Source organism: Rhinopithecus roxellana, chromosome 5 (assembly GCF_007565055.1).
Source record: "Rhinopithecus roxellana isolate Shanxi Qingling chromosome 5, ASM756505v1, whole genome shotgun sequence".
NCBI lineage: Eukaryota > Metazoa > Chordata > Mammalia > Primates > Cercopithecidae > Rhinopithecus > Rhinopithecus roxellana.
Window position 1 is genome coordinate 17086559 of NC_044553.1, and position 17913 is coordinate 17104471.

A 17913-nucleotide genomic window follows, 5' to 3' on the forward strand; every position below is an offset into this window, starting at 1 on the left:
GAAAACCTACAGGATGGGAGAAAATATTCACAAACTGTCCATTTGACAAAGGTCTAATAGCCAGAATCCATAAGGAACTTAAATAAATCAACAAGCAAAAAAACAAATAATCCCATTAAAAAATGGGCAAAGGACACATGAACAGATACTTCCTCAAAATAAGGCATACAAGCATCCAACAACCATATGAAAAAAAATGTTCAGTATCTCTAATCATCAGAGAAATGCAAATCAAAACCACAATGAGATACCATCTCACATCAGTCAGAATGGCTATTACTAACTGCAGAGAACAGGGAATACCTACACACTGTTGGTGGGGTAACGTAAATTAGTTCAGCCACTGTGGAAAGCAGTTTGGAGATTTCTCAAATGACTTGAGAGACAGAGCTACCATTCGACCCTGCAATCCCATTGCTGAGTATATACTCAAAGGAAAATAGATTATTATACCAAAAAGACATATGCATTCATATGTTCATTACTGTGCTATTCACAATAGCAAAGACGTGGAATCAACCTAGGTGCCTATCAATGGTGGATTGGATAAAGACAGTGTGGGAACATGTACACCAAAGAGTGCTATACAGCCATAAAAAAGAATGAAATAATGTCCTTTGCAGTAACATAGATGGATGGAGCGGGGTGCCATATAATCCTAGGCAAACTAATGCAAGAACAGAAATGGACGTAGACATGGGAACAACAGACACTGTGGACTACTAGAGGGCAGAGGGAGAGGGGCATGGGTTGAAAAACTACCAACTGGGTACTATGCTCACAACCTGGATGCAATATACTCATGAAACAAACCTGCACGTATCTAAAACAAATCTCCACTATATCTAAAATAAAAGTTGAAATGTAAAAATAAAAAAGTTAATAAAGTATATTTGAATAGAAAGAAAAAGATAAAATGTATAGGAAATTCATTTTGAAATTTGGTCTTTAGTGTTTATCAAAAAATTGTTAATCTCTAGGCTTATATGTATTTATTGATTTGAACCATATAAAATTATTCTCAGTAGATCAAAAGATGATCAAATATCAGTTTTATAGCATTCAATCTATATGTTGACTTTTTTCCTTACATAAGTTTCAAAACCTCTTTATCTTTAAGCATCAAACATTATTGATGATTATTTCTCAACCTGAATTGAATAGCATGGGATTCCCAGTTGTACAGCCACCAACACTTTCCCTCAAGCCCACACCACTTGACGTTCTCATGTCCTTGCTCATTCTTGTGCCGCTCCACACCAAGCCTAGGCTCCCATTGCACCACTTCAGCAGGACAGCAGCATGAGCTGGCAGGAGCACCATGAACATGTGGGAGTCAAGAATGGATTTGAGGGCAACCAGGTCAAACAGGACTGAGAATCCTAAGTGTTATGGACATGGAACAAGTATTGCAGTGAAAACACTACAGCAGAGATGCCAGGAGGCCCTGCCACAACAGCAATAGAGGGAGAATTTTATAGCCAATAACTGATGAAAATGGAGCAGAATTGGACATGAGAGAATGGGACAATAACTAAGGTGAATGACAATAGATGTGACTTGAAAGGGAACTATAGTCAAATTTCTATCCAAAGGTTTTCTCTCTCTCTCTCTCTCTCTCTCTCTCTCTCTATATATATATATATATATTACTATATGCAATTCTAGAATATGAGAAAAACACATTCATTTAGTATGTTCTCAACAGTATAAGATGAACAAAAATATTTGAAAGACCAAAGTAAAAGACAAGGAAGTAAAAGTAAAAACAGTTTTGTTTTTCTTTTCTAAGTGGTAGAAAAATGGGTGATTTATATGTCTCTTTTCCTCTTCTTTATTTTCTAAATGCAAAATTCCTTATTAATAAAACTGTCTTCATTTGATACTATTCAATCGGAAGGTTAGGTATCATAGCGTCATCAGTCAGAATATTATGATTAAGAAAAAGTCAATACATTAACTCCACAAGAAGGCCTAATTTGAAAAAATGAGAAGGCATGCACAGGTAACTCACAACAGGAACAACAGCATATACAAATGGCCAACAAATATATTCATGTGTTCATTTTCAATGGTGCTCACCAGTCATTAGGAGCTGCATTGTTTTCTGTTTTGCCAATCAACAGCAAAAGAGACACAGAGAAATATAAAAAGAGAAATGAGTGAGAGAAAGAACAAAAATTTCCAGTATTTTCAAGGTTTTAAAACAAAAGTGATTACTGTATACATTTCAAGAAATTACAAATTGAAAATATTTAATATAAGTTAAGATGTAGGAATATATTTCTAGACATGCTAGCACAGGAGTAAATATATATAGAATATGTTTATATAACATACATATTTACACATACATACACATGTATACATAAAATAAAATGGTTTTGACACGTCAAACAATAGCAAATATTAATCACAATATATTACATATATACAATGGAAAATTATGAAGCTATTAAAATCAACTAAATGACTCTACATACACAGATCGAGAAAAATTTCCAATTTAAGTGACAAACTAGAGAATGCATTATAAAATTAATGAGACTTTGTGAGTGTGCTTAAATAAAAAAAATTCTCCAAGAATGCACACCAGATATTACCAATGGTGAATCCTGAAGAGAATTATATGTGGTCTATAGTTCTGTATTGTTTAAATAACCTGGGGAGAAAAATCATCATGGCGGACTGGAGGCAGGACTAGATTGCAGCTTCAGACAGAGCAGCGGGCAGACGCTCGCATTCTGAATTTTAGCTCCAGATTGACTGCAAGAACAAACCAGCAATCCTGAGAGGACCCACAGACCCTATGAAGGAAGCTGACTGCTCCTGCAGGACCCGGAAGACACTGCAAATACTGTCAGTGCCCCAACTGTGGAAGTGAAAAAGGGATACCCTCCTCCCCCGGACACACACCTCCACTAGAAAAGCTGAAGTCTGTTTGCAATAGAAGGTTCTGACTTTACCTGGAGCTGGGTCAGTTTGGAGAGCCAAATGAAATACAGGTGTAGAGGAAGCAGCAGAAAGCCCCTGGGAGCTCAATGAGTCCCCTAGCAGGCCATTCCTGCCTGGCACCACAGGGATCCATTGGGAGGGTGGCCAGAGGAGCAGGGGATAAAACACCACAGGGAGAAGGAAATCTCCAGCTCAACTTTGTGACAGTTTGAACGAGGCGAGAAGGAGGGAGAAAGGCGGCTTAAACTTGTTACTTCTATACAATTTAGTTCCACTCGAATATTTTATGAGACTTTTTATAAATTAAATGATTGATCACTTAAGTATTAAATATTAAAATACTGAACAAATAAATAAATAACCTAAACCAACCTTGCATTGCTTTTGACTTAAAAATAGACTTTTTAAGTATAAAATAAGAGATTCAAGATACACAACCCTGGAAATTCAATGTAGTAATGTCAATACCATTCAAATAGGCATTTAAAAATCAAAATACAGTTTTACAAACGTGAGAACAACTGTTTTCTCTTAAAAAATCACAGCTTTCACTTAACAGAAACTATTCTCAGTAAGGATTCATTACCAAGATAAAATCTCATATTGCTGAGCAGTCTATTGCTGGTGTCTTTACAATGTATCTATTGTTTAGTTGGTTCATATTAGTAAGGAAAGAGATGAAAGGCAAAGGAAGGCTAAGGGTGAAGAGAAAAGGGACAGGGGCAACAGGAAAGAAATAGGAGAGAAGAATATAAGCAAGCAAGAAGGGATACCACAAAACTTAAAACGGAAGTAGTCAAAAAGCATACCAATGGAGTATTTCCCCCGTCTTCTCTTGCCTACTCACCACTTAAAATCCCTGAGACTTCTGCCTTCAAAACATCTCATGATGTCAGTAAAGCTCTGGAATCTGTATACAGCCCATCTCCCCACCTTCTCATGTGGCCTCTCCACCTCACAATCTGATGAATTATAGGGACACTCCTTGTTCTTTCATGACTGTTGAAGCTCACTCACGAAATCTTTTTGCTCTAAAGCAATCCCTGACGTTTTTCATTTAGCTGATTACTTCTCATTCTAAAATTCCATCTCAGGCATCAATTCATCAAGGATGTCTCCTTCTCTACTCCAGTCTGGGGTAGATACTACTCCTCTATGCTCTCACAACGTGTTTTTAAATCTTTCATATTATCTACTACATAATACAATTTACAATTACTAGCCTCTTTGCCTCCCTTGCTAGGTCTATGAGTTTCTGGAGAGCAGGGACTGTATTTTATTCACAAATCCTGGCCCACAGTAAGTCTTGTAAATTTGAGAGAGAGGCAGGTGATCAGTAGATGTGGGCGTGAGTATGTATATAAACAGATGGATAATTGATAATAATGGTTTCTTGGTAAAGAACGTTTATACTATATCTTAATCCTTTTAAAAACTGATGCCAATAGAATTATTTAAAAAATAATTGTTACTCTAGAAATTATCACACGCATACAACAGGTCTGAGGCAATTCACTGTAAAACCAATTTCCAAGGTCATTGGTAGCTCCTGCTGAAATATAATATAACCTAGACCCAGAAATTTCCTTGTAAACCAAGACATAATCTAAGCACATGGGGCAATTGAAAATTCTAACTTTTCCTTGAAAAGGGTGGCATGAATGGATGTTCAATAAATGCTTGTCAAATTGAAAAACAGCAATGAAGATGAGAGAGAGAGAATTTTAATGTTGTGTCCTAGGTACTATGCATTACCTGTATAAAGAAAATACCTGGTAATTTTAGTAGGCTGTTGACTTTAACTGTACCATCCCCCACTTACCTGCCCCCCCCCCCCCAAAAAAAAGTGCTGGAATGCAAAGTTTCCACTATTACTGGGTCTTTTAACAAATGTTTTCCTATTTGATGCTATATGCATAGTGCTTCCCACAATGACTCCAGTTCTAACAACAACCTAGCAACAACTTTTAGTGACCACTTTATGGCTGTGATCTGACTCCCGAGGTCACTTATCATGGGAATTCTACTTTTGAATTTCCATAGCCTTAAAGGAAAAAATATTTAGAAGTTTTAATATGAAAATAAATGGAAAACAAAGGGAATTATGTCTAGTAATATATAACAGCAAAATATCTTCAAGAAAAATCAACATCTGATATTTTAATGTATATTTATAAATTAAAGACCATTTAATGGGCCGGGCGCGGTGGCTCAAGCCTGTAATCCCAGCACTTTGGGAGGCCGAGACGGGTGGATCACGAGGTCTGGAGATCGAGACCATCCTGGCTAACACGGTGAAACCCCGTCTCTACTAAAAAATACATAAAACTAGCCGGGCGAGGTGGCGGGCGCCTGTAGTCCCAGCTACTCGGGAGGCTGAGGCAGGAGAATGGCGTGAATCCGGGAGGCGGAGCTTGCAGTGAGCTGAGATCCGGCCACTGCACTCCAGCTTGGGTGACAGAGCGAGACTCCCGTCTCAAAAAAAAAAAAAAAAAAAAAAAAAAAAAAAAAAAAAAAAAAAAAGACCATTTAATGAAAAAAGAATAGCTATTAACAAACTAATTAAATTAGCATAACTTAAATTGTTTTGGAAGCATATACATGAAATATCCTCAGAAACACTACTTGCTTTTTACCTAATTTATGCAATTAGCATCCCTATTTTAGATATGCTAATATTAAGTAACATGCTTATTAAATATATTGGCAATGATCACTATGCTAGGGTCATCCAATGTTCAAACTCAATTTTTTAAATTTCAAAATCTATCTTTGTAAACACTATAACATACTGCTTCCTTTTTATGTCATTGCTGTAATGCACAAACAGAAGTTCACAGACCTATTTAGCTTTTAAGTTTTCTGAATAGTTTTACAGATATTATCTCATTTATTCTTTCTAATAAGACCATGAGGTAGAAATGCAATAGTCTTCCATAACAATAGAAAAAATGAGGTTGTGACTTACCTACTGTTGAGTGGCAGAAAGGCAGCTGAATTCTTGCTCTCTGTTATGAATTCAATCAGTGTTTTGTTTGTTTGTTTTTGTTTTAATTTGCAGATTAATGCTAGGCATCCTGAATGCCTGAAATGCTGCTCAGAAAGACAATGTATCCAAACAGGAGACTAAATGCCACACACCCTTAGTCTCAAGCATTTAGCACTATTATAAGAACAACTCTATTTCAACATATCGTTTTAACAAACTTGACTTTTGTTAAATTGCTACTTATTATTCTCATTTTTCTAAATTTTAGCCTGAGTTCTATATGATACCTAAACTGGAGGGTTTAAAATAAGAGAAAACTTAGTGTGTTAACTGTATCGTACTCTTTTAAATCGAAGGTTTATTTTTACCTACTATAAAGAGAAAGATAAACTTAAGTCAAGCATGATTTTGAAAGAAATGCGCTAAGCCAAACTGAATGACTAAAATCTTAATTCATAATGTAAAATATTTATTTAATCTTTTTATGTTAAAATTTTATTTCTTTATTGAGTTACAATTCACATAAACTTAAGACTTATTATTTTAAGAGTACAACTCAGTTGTGTTTAGTATACACACAATATGCATGTTGCAATATGCATGTGCAATCATCAGTTTCATCAAATTGTGACATATTTTCATCATCTTAAAAGAAAATCCCATATCCTTTGAGCAGTCACTGCCGAGTCCCCTCTCTCCTTATCCCTAGGCAACTACTAATCTCCTTTCTGGCTCTATGGATTTATCTATTTTGAATATTTCATTTAAATGGCATCAAAACAGTATGTGACCTTAGTGTCTGGCCTCTTTCACTTAGCATGTTTTCAAAGTTCATCCATCTTGAAGTATGTGTCAGTACTCATTCCTTTTGCATGGCTGAGTAATATTCCACTGCATGGATATACCACATTTTTAATCCATTCATTAGCTGATGAACATGTGGATTGTCCTATCTTTAGTTATTGTGAATATTGCTACTATGAACATTTTTATGCAGGTTTTTGTTTGAGTACCTGTTTTCAATTATTTTGTGTAAATACCTAGGAGTAGAATTAATGGGTCATATGATAATTCTATGTTTAACTTTTTTAGGATCTGCCATACTTTTTTCAACAGTGGCTGCACCATTTTACACTTCCACAATACACAAAAGTCCCAGTTCCTCCACATTCTTGCCAACATTTATTTATTTATTTATTTATTTATTTATTTAATATATAATAGACATCTTAATGGGTTTAAGGTAGTGTTAGATTGTGGTTGCGATTAGCATTTCCCTAATGACAAATGTTGCTGAGTAACTTTTTATGTGCTAATTGGTCATTTATATATCTTCTTTGACAAAATGTCTATTAAGGTTCTTTGCCTAATTTTAATTGTGTTATTTGCATTTTTATTATTATTATTTTTGAAACAGAATCTCACTCTGTCACCCAGGTTGAAATGCAGGGGTGCAATCACAGTTTACTGCAATCTCAATCTCCCAGGCTCAAGCCATCCTCCCACCTCAGCCTCCCAGATAGCTGGGACTACAGTGTGTGCTACCACAGTTGGCTAATTTTTTTTTTTTTTGAGATGGAGTCTTGCTCTGTCACCCAGGCTGGAGTGCAGTGGCACAATCTCGGCTCACTGCAAGCTCCACCTCCTGGGTTCACGCCATTCTCCTGTCTCAGCCTCCTGAGTTGCTGGGACTACAGGTGCCCGCCACCACGCTCTGCTAATTTGTCGTATTTTTAGTAGAGGCGGGGTTTCACCATGTTAGCCAGTATGGTCTCAATCTCCTGACCTCGTGATCTGACCGCCTCGGCTTCCCAAAGTGCTGGGATTACAGATCTGACCGCCTCGGCTTCCCGAAGTGCTGGGATTACAGGCATGAGCCACACCGCCTGGCTGGCTAATTTTTTAATGTTTGGATAGATGGGATCTCACTATGTTGCCCAGGCTGGTCTCCATCTCCTGGGCTCAAGCAATCCTCCCTCCTTGGCCACCCAAAGGGCTGGGATTACAGGTGGGAGCCACCACACCGTGTATTTTTATTATGCAGTTGTAAGAATTCTTTACATATTCTGAATATGGACCTTATAAGATATATGACTGCATATATTTTCTCCCATTCTGTGGATTGTCTTTTTCACTTTCTTAACAGTATCCATTGATGAACAATATTTTTATTTTAATGTACATTTTAATTATTTACCTATTTTTTTCTCTTTTCCTGTGTCTTTATTATCATATCTATAAGAATCCATTACTAAAACCATGGTCATGGATATTTACACTATGTTTTCTTCTAATAGTTTTATAGTTCTAGCTCTTACATTGGTATTCAGTCCTTTCAAATTAATTTCTTTTTCTATGTGGTATGAAGTATGGGTCCAACTTGATTCTTTTGCATGTGGATATCCAGTTGTCTCAGAACCACTAGTTGAAGAGACTGTTCTTTTTCCTATTACTATCTTTGGCACTTTTTTCAAGAATTTTGGCACCCTGTCAGGAATCAATTACTGTACATGCATAGGTTTATTTCTGAAATCTCATTCTATTTACAGTAGTCTCCCCTTCTCCATGGTGTACTTTCCTCAGTTTCTATTACCTGTTACCTCAGTTAGCCACAGTCAACCTTAGTCTGAAAATATTAAGATATTTTGAAAGAGAGACATACCATATTCACATAACTTTATTATAGTATATTGTTCTATACTGTCTGTGGTTTCAGGCATCCGCTAGGGGTCTTGGAACATATCCTCTGAAGATAAGGGGAGACTACTGTATCTTTTCATCAGTTAGAGTTATGCCCATAATATGATTTTCATTCATACTGTTAATTTTCAGGGCTCTGCTCAAGAAAGCATGGAGAATGTTGAGACCTAAATGTTCCTCTGAGTCACAAGAAGCAGAAGTTCAAGTAGGTTCTTAAATAAAGAGCACAGGTGCAACATGCTCACAATAAACTGGCTGTCACCTGCCCACCTACATAACTCATCTAACTTCTGCTGGGACTGAAACTGACATCTTAGTTCAATTTTATGACATGGTAGATATACACCAAAAGAAAGAAAGCTATATCTGCCCATAAAACAGACTAGAAACATATGTTAAACTTTATGTTGTCAAATTTTTCATAAACTTCCTCATTCTATTTTACAGGACTAACTTGATTCTAGCTTTGAGGGAGTGCATTACGCATAAGGACTCAATTTAAGGAAATTAGGAAGCTAAGAGATTCCCCCAGGAGCATGATAAGAAAACCTTTCCAAATTTTCGGTTACATTTAAAAGAGGCTACTACATACAGTATGTCACAATGAGGACATATCCTCAACAACACTGGTCCCGGCAGAAAATAAACTGGACTTCATTCCAGACTTAAAGTAGAATCTAGAGTAAGTCTTGTCTGCCAAGAAGGATCTGGTTTCAGAGGTGATTCCTGTAGGGTAAGTATATCACAAACTTCTGATTTTTGAACTTTCACTTTTGTCCCATCCACTAACTTAACACTAATTTTTCCGGTAGCATTTTTTTCCATATCTACCTGTTAGTCTTAGAGTTCTGAATGTATTATTTAGCTGATATGTTTACAGGAAGGATTATGAGTTTTCCAACTAATCCCTCGGCCTTCTGGACTCCTTGCAGCAGAGTTTCACACACTAACAAACGGCAATGTCTTTTTACAATCCTAGAATTTCTCAGACACTCAGGTTGGGGAAGAATGGTTTTTACAGGCCATTCAACCTACCATGACAATACTCTAATTCCTTTCTAATTTTGCTTGTTCTACCATTTGGTCAAAGTAGTAAACGCACAAAAACTCAGTTATTAACATTAATAAAGTACATTCCAATCTGAAGACAGAGATGATTACATAATTTTAATATAAAAATAAACTTCTTTTCCCATCAGTATTGGCCATATAAGTTTGTTTGTATTTGTTCTCTTTGTAGAACAAAATGCCTTATTTTAGAAATCTTGTCTTTTCCTTATTTTTCTCAAAATCAAGATTCCTATCAGAAGCCATTTTGGAAATTTTGGAGTCAGATCTCAATTTATATTCCAGCTCTGCCATTTTCTAATGTGTAACTTGGAAAATCAAGCTTTCACGTCTGAAAAATGGCAATAAATGTCATGATTGTTAGAATATAATGTTTGTAAAGTGCTCAACACTGATATAGTAAACAATGGCCAGAAAATGTATGAATTAGTTATTGGTAATTAATTCCCAGACCTGCTCATTGGTTTTAGTCCCAAATACAAAAACTATTTATAACTGTGTGACTTGGGCAATAACAAAGAATCTAAAAGGCAGTTGATTTATCTGTGTTTCTCCTTCCTTGAAGTTTCTGAGGAAACCTAAGCCTATCTAAGTAGGAAAGATACCCACTCTTTTAATTTTTCTGTATCTGCTTCCATAATTATCTTCCCTCGGTTTTTTTATCCCCACAATCTCTTTCTCTCTGTCTCCCTTTTTCCTTTGTTAACTCTCTTTATTTGACTGATTTGCACTTATACTATCTAATACCCTTTAAAGTCTTATTCTCATAGTTAAAATTATATTAGGATATGAACATAAAATAATATTCAAAGTACTATTCTCTTTGTTAAAATACTGTATGAAATATCTCCAATTTTCCATCTCCTTTCTCTCTAAAGATTAGGATCATGAAAACAAAAGTGATGTCTATGTCTCGGTTATCCTATGTCTACTGACACATTAGAAAGCATGGTAGCTTTATTTTTCCCCAGTGAATTCAATCACTGTTCTCAATGTGAAAACCTCTACGTCTGTTTCCTAAATATCATCAACACTTTTACGATAGCATTTATTTAGCACTTACTCTATACCAGAGCATTTTCTGATGTTTTTCTTGCTTCAACTCATTCAGATTTGAAAACAAATGTGGCAGTGACTTTCAGGTATCTGTCTTTACAGAGAAGAAACTGGGGCACCAAGCAGTTTAGTAACTCACTCCGAAAGTGCAGCTAGTAAATAGAAGATCTGAGGGTGCAAACAGTTGCCCACCCCCCCTCCCCCCGTGTCTTTTCTTTTTTTTCTTTTCTTTCTTTTTTTTTTTTTTTTTTTTTTTTTTGCAGATGGAGTTTCGCTCTTGTTGCCTAGGATGGAGTGCAATAGCACAATCTCAGCTCACCATAACCTCCACCTCCCAGGTTCAAGCGATTCTCCTACCTCAGCCTCCCGAGTAGCTGGGATCACAGGCATGTGCCACCACACCTGGCTAATTTTTTGTATTTTTAGTAGAGACGGGGTTTCTCCATGTTGGTCAGGCTGGTCTCGATCTCCCGAACTCCCTACCTCAGGTGATCCGCCCACCTCTGGATTACAGGCGCCACCCACCGCACCTGGCCGTGTCTGTGCCCTTAAACACTGCATTATCTTACATATTAGACATTCCTCCTGTATAAATGTTCCTTTCCTCTTTATCAAATGGGATATGTCTTGCTTTTAAATTGTAAAAACAAAAAATGATACTTCTAAAAATATAGCAAGTTAGGTTGGAAATAAAGAAACCAGCACACAATTAGTTAAAATCTTTCCAACTGTATAGATTTTGAGTAAATATTAAATATTTACTCATGGAAAGTTTATTTGTACCCCTCACATAAAAAGATTTATGTTCTATGACTGTTTCTCTGTTGATAACCTTCCATTCTAGCTACTACAGACTTAATCTCATTTCAAAACCAATGTCAGATAAATGTATCCACTTAATCTGTCCCTTTTAATCAAACAGTTAACCCATTTATGCCAGAGGTTGCCATTTTTTGAATTGCAGACGTGTGAAAAATCAGACCTTGGCAATGACCTTGAGCAGCAGGATATAAATAACTCCTATGCATTTAGTGTTCCAATAATGGAACACTAGGGATACGTGCGTTTAATATGGTTACAATCAGTTCATATTCTCACACTGATAAGTAAAATAATGTTACAAATACATTTTGCCATTTGTCTAGTTACTTCCTTACAAATTAATTCCATGAAATAAAATTCCTATGTCACAGTTAAAAGAGTTTTTACTTCCATTACTCCATTGTCCTCTAGAAGGATTACACACTTCACATTCCCATCAGCTGAGACCGAGAAGCACTGCTTCCTCAATTCCAAAGCAACAGCAGGATTAATAATTTTGTTTAGCAATGAGAACACATGGACACAGGGAGGGGAATATCACACACCAGGGCCTGTCAGGGGTTGGGGGCTGGAGGAGGGATAGCATTAGGAGAAATACCTAATGTAGATAATGGGTTGATGGGTGCAACAAACCACCATGGCACATGTATACCTATGTAACAAACCTGCACATTCTGCACATGTATCCCAGAACTTAAAGTATAATAAAATTAATAATAATAATGTTGTCCAGGAAATGATAAAAAATAAAATCTACTTTTTGAATTTGAAGAAAGGCTTTCTTAACCTCAATTTTTTTTTTCTTCAGATGGAGTCTCACTCTGTCGCCCAGGAGTGCAGTGGCGCGATCTTGGCTTACTACAGCCTCCACCTCCCAGGTTCAAGCGATTCTCCTGCCTTAGCCTCCTGAGTGGGTGACCTCAATTTTTAAAAATTAATATATATATATTTAATTAAAGTTTTACAATTTTAGTTTTACATTTAAGACATATTGCCTAGAACTTGTTTTGTCATAAATGATACTTAAAATTATATGATTCCAATGTTGACTTACACATTTACCAATCATTGACTATTATCATTCTGTGGGAGAAATACTTTATTTTCCCACATAAATGTAATGACTTCCTTATTATATACTAAATTCCCTAATATGTATCTAATTCTTCCTGTGTTTTTGTTCTATTTATCTGTTCAATTTTAGTTAAAATAATGATTGTTTCATTCTTATAGGTTTATGGCATATTCTGATCTTTTACAGAAAGCCTCCCCGAATTCCCGTTACATTTTCTTTTCACAATTTACCTGAGTTTTGAAGTAAAATTTTGGATCCCTTTGTATCATTCCAATATGTCTCCTAAGCACTGTAGCTGTTGCATAGATTAGTTCAATGAGAATTCTTTATAACTTTGATTTTTTTTATCTATTAGCATGACCAAATCTCCCACTTATTTAGGGTTTATATCAGGAAAGTTTGCATTTTGTTCAACAGAATGCATACATTGCACATTACTTCATTTAAAATATATCTTTTAATTATATCTTAAAATTGTATTTTACATATTTATTTAAATGATCTTATTAGAGTTTATATTATCCATGTCATTGACTACAGTTTTTAAGGCAGACAATTGGCGATATGTGAAGATTATAGTTGTGCTACTTCCTAAGAAGGTTACTTGATCTAATCTTCTTGTCTACATTACATTATGTCACTGGGCCATAGCATTAGCAGGCTTCTTTATATTCTTCATTTTACATTTCATATGTAATCAGGTGCTGACTGCTGGTTTTCAAATTGTATTTAAAACATCCTGTGTAAAATATTTTTTAATTCTGCCATTTTATTACAAATTTTTCTCAGTAATAAATTTTGAAATTTGTTCAGTAACTTCTCAGTACATTTATTCCCTAAAATTTTGGAGGAAATACTCTCTGAAATCAAATTATGCTGATTCTTCTTCGAGTCTTGTGTGATATGCTGTGGGATTCCAAGAATATTCTTATGATAGATCCACTAAAGACTTTGAGTAGGAGAGCCAAGTGATGATATTTGACGTTAGAGAGATCTAAAAACAGATTATTAAAATAGACGAGTTTGGGAAAAATTGAGGCAGATAGTACATTCAGTAGTCTTTTAGTCTTTTCAGTTGTCAAGATGGGAAAATACATAAACTGAAATAAAAAAAAATGACAGAGGAGGCAACAGAATTGAGAAATGTTTGAAAGTAAAAATTGTGTACCTGGAGATGGAACGTGAAGGACAGACAAGAGTGCCACACAGGTGTATACACCAGGCATCTGGGAGAATGGTAGTGAAATGTACTGAAACATTGAAGTACGTTATAACATAATGAGTTCAGTTTTCACATGGTAACTTGAGGTGAAGTTGGGATTACATTTGTATATACCACATCACAACCTGGAATTCAGGGATAATGCTACAGATTTATAACTCAATTTGTAGATACTATTTAAAATAAGCAACCTGATATTGAATTAAAAACCAATAGGTCAGAACTTCTGAGTCACACCAAAAATTAAGGCTGAGCTGAGGGGTAATCACCATTGTGTGTTGAAGATACGGAGAAGAAATCAGAAAGGTAGGAGAATAATTAGGGAAGATCTTTCATAGAAATACTCAGATTGCAGGCAACTGCAATTAACGGAAAACTTGATTTACAGTGAATGAAACAAACTAGGGTTTACTTTTCTCAGGTTACAAGGAGAAATCTGGAAATAAATTATGGCTGTCTTTTGTGAAGTAGTTCAACATGACCTTTGGGGTCTAAATATTTTCGAAATTTTTACTGTTATTTGTTCTATTTGGATCATAGAACTTCATGGTTACTGCACCTTTAGGAATAACAATAGCATTAAGTGCATAAAAAATGGACCAGGAAAATACCATCTCCGTATGATGGCTGTCCTTTAGCTCGAGAAGGAAAGTCCTCCAGAGAAGACATTGGTTTACATCTCATTGAACGGTTCTGGGTTATATGCCCCACCTTAGACAAATCCGTGGCCAAGGAGAATGGGATAATAGCAACTGGTTTAGAAAAATCATATATCATGCTCTTGATCTTGCATAAAGCTACTCTCTTCTAAAATTGAAAGATTTCAATCCACAGTGTGAACAAATGGATTTCTGCTTGTAAGAGATGGGAAAGGAAATGACTTTGTAGAATACAAGAAACCGAGGGAGAGGTAATTACAGAAATAAGACCATGATAAATAGGATCAGATTCTACAGGGAGATCAAGGAAAATGATGATTGAAAAGAGATTATTGCATAAAGTATTCAGAATCCAGAGTTTCTTTCTATAGAGAATGAAACAAGTCATCAGTAGAAACTGAATTATTTTGACATGGAATGAACAAACTGTAAGAATTGCCAATGAAGGGATTAAGAGCATGAAGTATGGTGTCCTGCACCTCCAGGTACAAGTCTTGGCTCAGACACTCGATTCCTCTGACACTCAGTTCATTTATATGATGGGACTAACAAAACAGTATCTGTATATGGAATTTTATGAGAGTTAAAAAAGATAGTGTGCTTAGAACAAAGTTCTTCACAAAGAAAGGACATACAACATGTTATCTCTTAATATGATCATTGTTTAATAACATTTATTACTTACTAACAGGTATTCAGTTTTGTATCCATAATTTATGGTTATCAAGGTCCATCCATGCACTAAGATAATAATGTGTTATGAGCTGAACATGATGAATAATCTCAATCTGTGCATTTGGCCTCTATAGTTAATTGTACAAACAAAAACAAAACACACAGGTGAAATGAGATTACACATTAAATGATTGGCCTAAAAAATCTCCATTTCAGCAGTGGAATAAGAAATTAAGCTGAAGAGAAGTTGCAAGGTAGTGAAAGAACATTAACGTATGAATAATTTCTGTTACCTGAGATTATTAGGATGGGACAACATCTAGCTAAGTAGGTTGGGGGAAAGATCTAAACATCCTTGAGGGAAAAAAAAGGAAAAGTATATTAATGAAATAAAAAGGAAGTAACTCCGTTTTCTCCCACCCAATACATTCATAATTATCTTTCTCGTTCTATGTAGTCACTCTCTGATCACTATAATTATATTTCCTTTATTTGTGTCTTTCCCAATTCAATGATTTCTGACTTTAATAGATGTAACCCATAAAACAAACTAGAGAATACACTTTAGCACCACTGATTCTAACTTTTCATCATTTTCTCTCCTCAGGTTGTATGAAAATCAGTTCCTATACTCAAGTCAATTGATGGAATAAATGACTCCTTGGTTTCTGAGTTTGTGCTGCTGGGACTCTCCAGTTCTTGGGAAACTAAAATTTTTCTCATAATGATATTCTTCTTGCTCTATTTAGGAATCATTCTGGAAATCTCTTCATTGTATTTTTAGTAATCACCGATTCTCACTTACATTCTCCTATGTACTTCCTGCTTTCCAATCTCTCCCTCACTGATGTGGGCCTTTCCACCATCACAATCCCGAAGATGATCTCAGACCTTTCAAATGAATACGAAGTAATTTCTTTCCAAGGTTTTATGACAAGATATGCTGCATCCACATCATGGGAGGGGCAGAGATGGTGTTACTCACAGCCATGGCATTTGAAGTGTGTTTCATTTGTAGTCACTGGTTGAGTTACTGGGCTTATCCATGCCATGTCCCAATTTGCTTTTGTTATAAACTTGCCTTTTTGTGGTCCTAATATAGTAGACAGCTTTTATAGTGACTTTCCTAGGATCATAAAACTCGCATGCACAGATGGAGCCAAGTTTGAGTTACTTGTTGCTGCCAACAGTGGCTTCATGAGCATGGGCACCTTCTTCCTGCTAATCCTCTCCTATATCTTCATCTTGGTCACTCTCTGGAAGCATTCTTCAGGAGACTTATCCAAGGCACTTGTTACGTTGTCAGCTCACATCACTGTGGTTGTTTGTTTGTATGTTTGTTTTTTAACTCCATGTACGTTTCTCTATGTGTGGCCTTTCCCCACATCTTCAATTGACAAATACCTGTTCATTGCTGACTTTGCTATAACCCTGCCTTGATTCCTATCATATATACATTAAGGAACAAAGATATGAAGATAGCCATATAAAGGTTGAACAAACAGGCATTATGACAGATATTGCTGTACCTCTAAAAAAGTACATTTGCCTGCCTGTTGGATATCTTCATTTAGGTATCTGCTACTTAAACTGACCAACTAGACATGTCATTTACTTACTGAACATGTGTCTACTGCTCCTACAGAGCATTTAATCACTGCTTTTACCACTATGAGAATGCACTGGAATGTGAATCTACCATGATATGTGTTACTTTAGCAGATAGCAGCAGTATCTATAAATGATTTTTTATGATTTAACTTTTGATTATTTGAACATAAGAAAAGATAGATGACATCCCTTCTTTTTCCTAAAAGGTTTGTAAATAACTGCAGACTTGCTCTGGGGAATGTCAGGAATCATCATACGGAATGGTTATATACATAGGACTAGTAGCTCTACTAGCTTACTTAGGTTTGGTTCCCTCAGAAGAAGACCCAAAGACAAACTTTGAGTGCAGGTAGTTTATTTGGAAGTTAGTTTTTGGAAGCATCAGTGGAGAGGTGACACCAAGAAATGAGGGATGCTTATGCTGATTAACATAACTGGGATGCAAGTCTACCACTACCCTTTAGGACACTATATAGACTCCTGATTTAGAATTGTCTCATTTAAAGGGCAAAGTGTTTGGAGTATTTTGTCATTTTTAAAGAATGCATTAATCCTTGGTATACACAGTCTGTCTCATGTAAAATATTCTGTGTCCTTTTTAGGAAACCAGAGGCAAGCTACCAGGGAGACTTTCTGGTGCTGATAGTAATGAACCATCACCAGGTAAAACAAAGGAAAGCCTCCTAATCTCACTGTATTTCCTAGACAAGTGCAAATTAAATATTTTCCTCTTAATTTAAATAATATTAACTGGTAGGTGAGCATAGATAATTCTGTTATCTGAAATATTTCTGTTTCTCTATTTTCAACAATTTTTACAAAAACCAGAAGTCCAAGGTGTTTATTCAACCATTGAGATGGTTCAGCAAGTGAGTGACCAACCCATAGTTTCAGCTAGAACAGTTGGCCATCACCTGCCACCAACAAAAGTCATATGACTTCTGTTGCAGCAGGAATCTTAGTTCAATACAAAATTATAGCTACAGGGGTATCTGGCAAGATGGTTGAATAGGAACGGCTCTGGCCTGCAGCTCCCAGAGAGACCAAAGCAGAAGTCGCGTGATTTCTGCATTTCCAACTG

The 17913-nt window shown here is 35.9% G+C and overlaps 1 pseudogene; it reads left to right on the top strand.

The window, feature by feature from the left end:
• The first annotated feature begins 1321 nt into the window (after nucleotides 1–1321).
• On the top strand, nucleotides 1322–16735 carry LOC104673134 (annotated as a pseudogene).
• Nucleotides 16736–17913: the final 1178 nt, after the last annotated feature.